The following is a 6,608-nucleotide window of genomic DNA, read 5'->3' as shown; positions in this document are numbered from 1 at the left end:
CATTCCACAGGGCGGGCGCCACCACCGAGAAGGCTCTGTGCCTGGTTCCCTGTAACCTCACTTCTCGCAGGGAGGGAACTGCCAGAAGGCCCTTGGGAGATGGACCCCGGTGTCCGGGGTGGAGAAGCTCCTTCAGGTCTACTGGGCCGAGGCCGTTTAGGGCTTTAAAGGTCAGCACCAACGCTTTGAATTGTGCTCAGAAACATGCTGGGAGCCAATGTAGGTCTTTCAGGACCAGTGTTATGTGGTCTTGGTGGCCGCTCCCAGTCCCCAGTCTAGCTGCCTAGGACCTTTTGCATGAAAAGTCAGTGCTCTTTCGTGGACCTTACCGCTCAAGATAAAGTAATATTCTAGTCCTCATCATTCTGAAGAAAGCTCTTCTTCTAAAAGGAACAGAGGAACCTGCCTCATATTCAGTCCATTGTCCGACAACCGCAGTACAGTCATACTTCATGTTACATTTGCTTCAGGTTGAGCGTTTTCAGGTTGCGTCCCGCAGCGACCTAGAAGTACCGGAAAGCGTTACTTCCGGGTTTCGCCACTCGCGCATGCGCAAACGCTCAAAATGACGTCACACGCATGCGCAGAAGTGGGTTGCGTTCTGTTCATGTTGCAAATGGGCCTCCAGAATGGATCCTGTTCGCAACCAGAGGTACCACTGTATTGTCTAGACCAGAGCTCCCCAAACTTATTTGGCTTATTGCCACTTTTTCAGAAAAAAATTACTCAGAACCCTCCTGGAAATCTACCATTGGCCAAATAGGCAGCCAAACTGCAGTCCGCTTCCCGGGTCTTCTTGAAGTCAAAAAGGGGCTCCAGCACGACAGTCGGATCCAGGGGATAAATTGTCACCGTCCCTCAACACGCCGAACCTAAGTGATAAATATTATTTCACAAGAGATGAAACATGTACAAAGGCACCTTTTATCATATGTGGTGGTCTTGTAATCTGGGAAATGATATATAATGAATTGAAAAAAATGTTTAAATTAACTTTTATTCAAAAACAACAACCAGATTGGGAGATGAAAGTAATGGACTATATGGAATTGGCGGAAATGACTGGCAGAATCCGAGACCAGGGAGAAGAGTTGGTGGAAGAAGATTGGAAGAAATTCAAAGATTATTTACAGAAACATTGTAAAATTATTGAATGTTAAAATGATGTTGGAATGAAACGAAGTGGTTTTAGCAATAAAGTTAAAAGGAATATGTAAAAAGGGATGGATATTAGATGAAAACTCGAAATTATAATATGTGAAGACAAAGAATTAAGAGAAAATAGAGAGAGTATGGATTTGCTGAATCAAATATTTGAATTGGAATACAAAAAAGGGAGGTGTGAGGAAGTCATGAAAATAAGTAAATGAACCATAAGATATAGAAAGAGGGATTTGTTTTTAATTGTTTTTGTTTTTCTCAGTGTTTGTATTTTTTGTGTCTTTTTTTTTTCCTTATTATTTTTGTAACTTTTCTTGTGGAAACTTTAATAAATATTATTTTTTTTAAAAAAACAAAAACAACAACCAGAGGCTTTTTCCACTAGGAATTGGAGGTGCTGTTTTGCCAAGGGAGCAGAAAAGACTTTTAATGTATGCAACCACAGCTGCCTGGATGCTATTAGTCCAAAGATGGAAAGAGTAAGTCCCTACTAGAGAAGAGTGGCAAATAAAATTGTTGGGCTATGCTGAAATGGCGAAACTGACCAGAAAGCTCAGGAATTGAAATTTCAACAAAGAATGGGGGAAATTTATAATTTATCTTGGAGACCACTGTAAGCAGATGAAAACATTAGCAGGATCACAATTACTCGTAACATTGCAATTACTGTGGAGTTTATGGAGTTGCATAAAACATGGACTATTGAAAAAGATGAAGTAGAAAAGGTATAATAAGAAGACCCATAGAACGAAAGGTGGGAAGTCAAGAGATTCGGAAGAATATTTTAACTGTTCAAAATTTTTATTAGTTTTCACAATACAGTGGTGCCCTGCAAGACGAACGCCTCGCAAGATGGAAAACCTGCTAGATGAAAGGGTTTTCCGTTTTGGAGTCGCTTCGCAAAACAAATTTCCCTATGGGCTTGCTTCGCAAGACGAAAATGTCTTGCGAGTTCCTGCAGGGTTTTTCCCCTCCCCCCCTTTTCCTAAGCCCTAAGCCGCTTATCAGCTGATCCGCTAAAAGCAGCTAAACCGCTAATAGCGCTAATCCGCTAAGCTGTCAATGGACTTGCTTCGCAAGACGAAAAAAACGCTATACAAAGAGCCTCACGGAACGGATTAATTTCGTCTTGTGAGGCACCACTGTATTACAAACAAACAAACAAACAAACAAACAAACACACAAGACAAACAAACATAAGTCATAGACTTATTGAAAATTACAGTTATTAACTTTGTTAAGTGACTTCCTTGCTTCCCCTTGGTTGAATTTCATTGCATGTCCTTTTAATGGTTTTCCAAATCCCAATTTTTATGAAATTTAACTTAAACATTAACATCCTTAAATCTTCACCTTATGGAATTAAACATATTAATTCATCACTTAACATAAATAAAATCCTAAGCCCATTAAGTATCTGCAAGCTATTTTCAGTTAGTTTAACTTAACAAATTTAACTAAATAATCATTAAATTTATTCCACTCTTCCTGATACTCCTCCTCCTTCTGGTCGCGGACTCTTCTGGTCAGATCGGCCAGCTCCGAAAAATCCATCATCTTCATCTGCCATTCTATTGTTGGTAATTCTTGGGTTTTCCACTTTTTAGCCAACAAAATACGAACAGCAGTTGTGGCATACAAAAATAATTTAATATCTTTCTTGGGCAATTGCAAACCTGTTATTCCAAGAAGACAGGCCTCTGGTTTCTTTATAAATGTATATTTCAACATTTTTTTCAATTTATTATAAATCTTTTCCCAGAAGTCTTTCATCTTGGGTCAGGTCCACCACATATGATAAAAGGTTCCTTTCTTTTCTTTACATTTCCAACACGAAGAATATTTTAACTGTTGATGTGCATGGTTGTTATAATTTTATATTTCTAAAATCAAATAAAAATTGTTCCAAAAAGAGAGAGATGAAACATGTACAAATGGTTTCCCAAAATTCCTTTCTCTTTTTTCTTTATGCTTCCACCGCCCCCTTATTTTTATTCAACGCCTCCCCCAATTGCACCCGAGGCTATTACACCCCCCCCAAGGATCGTACCAGCACCCCTAGGAGGCGTTATTGCCCACATTGGGAAACACTGGTCTACACTGGTTGGCGGCGGCCTCCCAGGGTTTCAGACAGGGTTCCTTTCTCTCACCCTCAGCTCTGCCTGGAGATTCCAGGACTTGAATCTGGGGCCTTCTGCATGCCAAACACATGCTCTACCGTGGAGCTATGACTCTTCCTGTGCCCAGAAGCAGCAGCACCTAAGAATGATGTTGATGCTGAGAAACTCCTTGACCGCTCTAGAGAAGAGCGGAATTTGCGGAAGGGCGATGGCCTCACCAAGCAGGAATGTTTCCTCAGCTGAGCCATTGATGGAGAATATGGGGAGTTGGCACTTGTGAGATCTCACTGGGTCAATTAGATAATTGAGCAATCTCTCCTGTCCACATTTCTCTGCCCGGAAGAGACAGTTTGGAATCGGGTATAAAAGAGAGGCTGGCAGCTCCTGGCTCCTCAATCCATTGGGTCGGCTTCACCTCTTTGCTCCGTCTTGTGAATTTGGGTAAGTCTTGCTTCTCACTGTGCTCTGAGCTGTGCAGATCAGCTGCGCATTCTTTCTGTTTTCCTCTATGAGGTTTTGGGGAAAGGGCTGTAGATACGATCTCCACAAAGACTGGCATGATGTGGAAATAGCAGTCCATGGCGTTCTGCAACTCAGCCCCGGGCTGGAGCATGAGGCAACACCATGAGAATCTCAAGCGAGGTGGCATACTGATCTCTTTGCATGGAGGTGGGATTTAAATAATCTGTTTACTGGATTTCCTCTAGATTTTTCCTCTGGGGAAAAATGATGGCCTGTCGATGTGGTAACCACAGTGCCACCTCACGGTTGGTTCCCAAGTTTTGGGAAATCCTAGAGTGCACTGCCCTGAAAGAGATGTCCCTCTCCGTGCCATAGTTGGAGCTTTGGTGGAACACCTGCTTGGCATGCAGAAGGTTTTTACAGGTTCTGCTACCTTCATGCACTGGCTGTGGGCTTCCGAGAAGCATCTGGTTGGTCTTCCATTGTGGAAAGAAGGAGCCAGGGTGGATGGGTGTCTTGGCTCAGTAGGCAGAACAGCTGCTTGGCATGCAGAAGGATTCAGGTTCAATCCCTAACAACTCCATATAGGTCTGGCACTGCCCCTGCCTGAAGGGCCACTGCCAGTCCATGTAGACAGCACTTCCTCCTACATTCTCAGCCCTTCTGCATGCAGAGCAAGTGCTCTAACCACTGAGCTTCTGCCCCATTGCACTATGGTCTCTAGTTGGGAATGGAGCCTCCAGGGACAGAGACAGTGTATCTCAGAATCTCATTTGCGTGGCGAGTTCCTGCATCACCCCATCGGAAATAAAAACACATGACACCAATATTTTAGGTTAATGGGCGAAAAATGGCCACAACTTTATTGGTTACGGGTAATGAGCAGTATTGGCTTAGGCATTGGTTCTACCAACTATCTGGCTTCAGTCTGATTGCATGAAGGCCAGCAAGGGTTAACCACCAGCAGGGGGAGTCCTGCTGATGCACATCAACTAGGAGCTCCCCTGGGGTCACTGCTCGGGGGTGTGCCTTGGGCCCACACCTCCATAGGCTTCGGACAGGGCCACGCCCCCTGCAATCCTTTACCAGACTACCCTTTGCTATGGGGGGAGGTGATGGCACTTCCTCCCCCCTCTCATCTACATAACAATACCCTTACCAATGCCTAACTGCCAGTGCCAAGGAAGTTGTGACGATTTGCTACGAGGTAGGCGGAAAACCAAATGGCTGGAGCCAATTTGCCAAGTGGAAAAAATTCCTACCGGGCCCCTTAACGGCGACCAACTGAGGTCCATAGCAAGGACAGAGAGCCAAACTTAAAGGGTGGGGGTGGGGGTGGGAAACCGGAGCAGCTGCGGCGCTGAAAGAAGAAGCTCCTCGGCCGCGCTGGCCCTAAATAGCATGAGTCACGCCTCCCAGGCCAGCCGATTGGCTGGCAAGGGGAATGATGCGGCCGAGGATTCCCTTAAGGAGGTGGGGGCGTGAAGTCCGCAACCCCACCTCCTCTCTAGCTCGGAAGTGGCTTTGATGGGAGAGAAATCAAAAGGGAAGGGCGGTCACTGCCACACCCTTCTCACAGTGCTTCTCGGAAGTGTCTGGTTAGCCCCTGTTGGGAACTGGAGTCAGGGATAAGGTCAACCTCTCTTTGCTCCCCTAAATTCTTGTTTGTTGCTTCCTTCTTTCTCCGCAGGTTTATCCACCCACTTTTGGAAACATGTCCCAGTGCAAGCAAGGCTGCAAGGCTCCCCCCACCAAATGCCCACCCAAAACTGCCCAGTGCTGCCCCCCAGCCGTGAAGTGTCCCCCCAAAACTGCCCAATGCTGCCCCCCAGCTGTGAAGTGTCCCCCCAAAACCAAGCAACCTCCCAAGGGCTGCTGTTGATGATGTTCTTTCTCGGCCACTGGAAAACTGGGGGGAGCTCCCCGCGAAAGCAATTTGACATCGATCACCTGCCGGACCTCACTGATGCCATCGAAGCCTTCTGCACTCTGCTTTGACGTTTTGCTTTCCCCAAAATATTTGGGTTTTGCTTCATCCTATCCTATACAATCATCACAGCATTTCAGGGAGTCTCGTTGAGCAACTGAGCTCCTGTCTGGAATCTCTTTCTTGAGATGTCGTGACCCAACCATGCTGGTTGTGAAAAGCTCAATGCCCCGATGGGTTTCCTCACCCTCACGGGCAGGTGAATGGCAATAAAAGCAACTAGTTTTCCAGCACCAGTAGATTGTTGGACTGTTCTTTCCTCTGTTCTTTCCCTCTTAAAGGTAAAGGTAAAGGGACCCCTGATAGTTAAGTCCAGTTCCGGACAACTGGGGTTGCGGCACTCATCTCGCTTTACTGGCCAAGGGAGCCGGCGTTTGTCCACAGTTTTTCTGGGTCATGTGGCCAGCATGACTAAGCCGCTTCTGGCAAAACAGAGCAGCGCACGGAAATGCCGTTTACCTTCCCGCCGGAGCGGTACCTATTTATCTACTTGCGCTTTGAAGTGCTTTCGAACTGCTAGGTTGGCAGGAGCTTACTAACTTGTTAAATAAATGTATTGGGGCAACCTTACACAAACACACACAAACACACACACACTGCTAGAGATGGAGAGATTGGGTGCAGGGAATTAGATTCAGTTTGCTTTTTAAGGTGAACTTAGCTAAACTGAACTTTACGGAAAAATGTGTGAACCGAAATTTGCAATTTTCTGAATTTTGCAATGCAGTTCTCCAGTCAAGTGACGTCTATGGGGAAAAAATACCAGGGGAATGTGTGGATAAAAATGCACATATCTGTGAAAATAAAATACAGAAATGCATTATACAGTGGTACCTCAGGTTAAGAACTTAATTCGTTCCGGAGGTCTGTTCTTAACC

The 6,608-nt window shown here is 45.3% G+C and overlaps 1 long non-coding RNA gene across 1 annotated transcript; it reads left to right on the top strand.

Annotated features, from left to right (window-relative positions):
• Positions 1-3,497: 3,497 nt before the first annotated feature.
• LOC307205812 lies at positions 3,498-5,963 on the top strand. The gene is made up of 2 exons (XR_013834069.1): positions 3,498-3,722; positions 5,434-5,963. It is a non-coding gene; the product is annotated as an uncharacterized lncRNA (long non-coding RNA).
• The last annotated feature ends 645 nt before the right edge of the window (positions 5,964-6,608 follow it).

The sequence above is a fragment of the Podarcis cretensis genome (assembly GCF_951804945.1).
Source record: "Podarcis cretensis genome assembly, chromosome: 16".
Taxonomy (NCBI): Eukaryota; Metazoa; Chordata; class Lepidosauria; order Squamata; family Lacertidae; genus Podarcis; species Podarcis cretensis.
The sequence above is the reverse complement of the archived record's forward strand: the minus strand, read 5'-3'. Positions and strand labels throughout refer to the sequence as shown.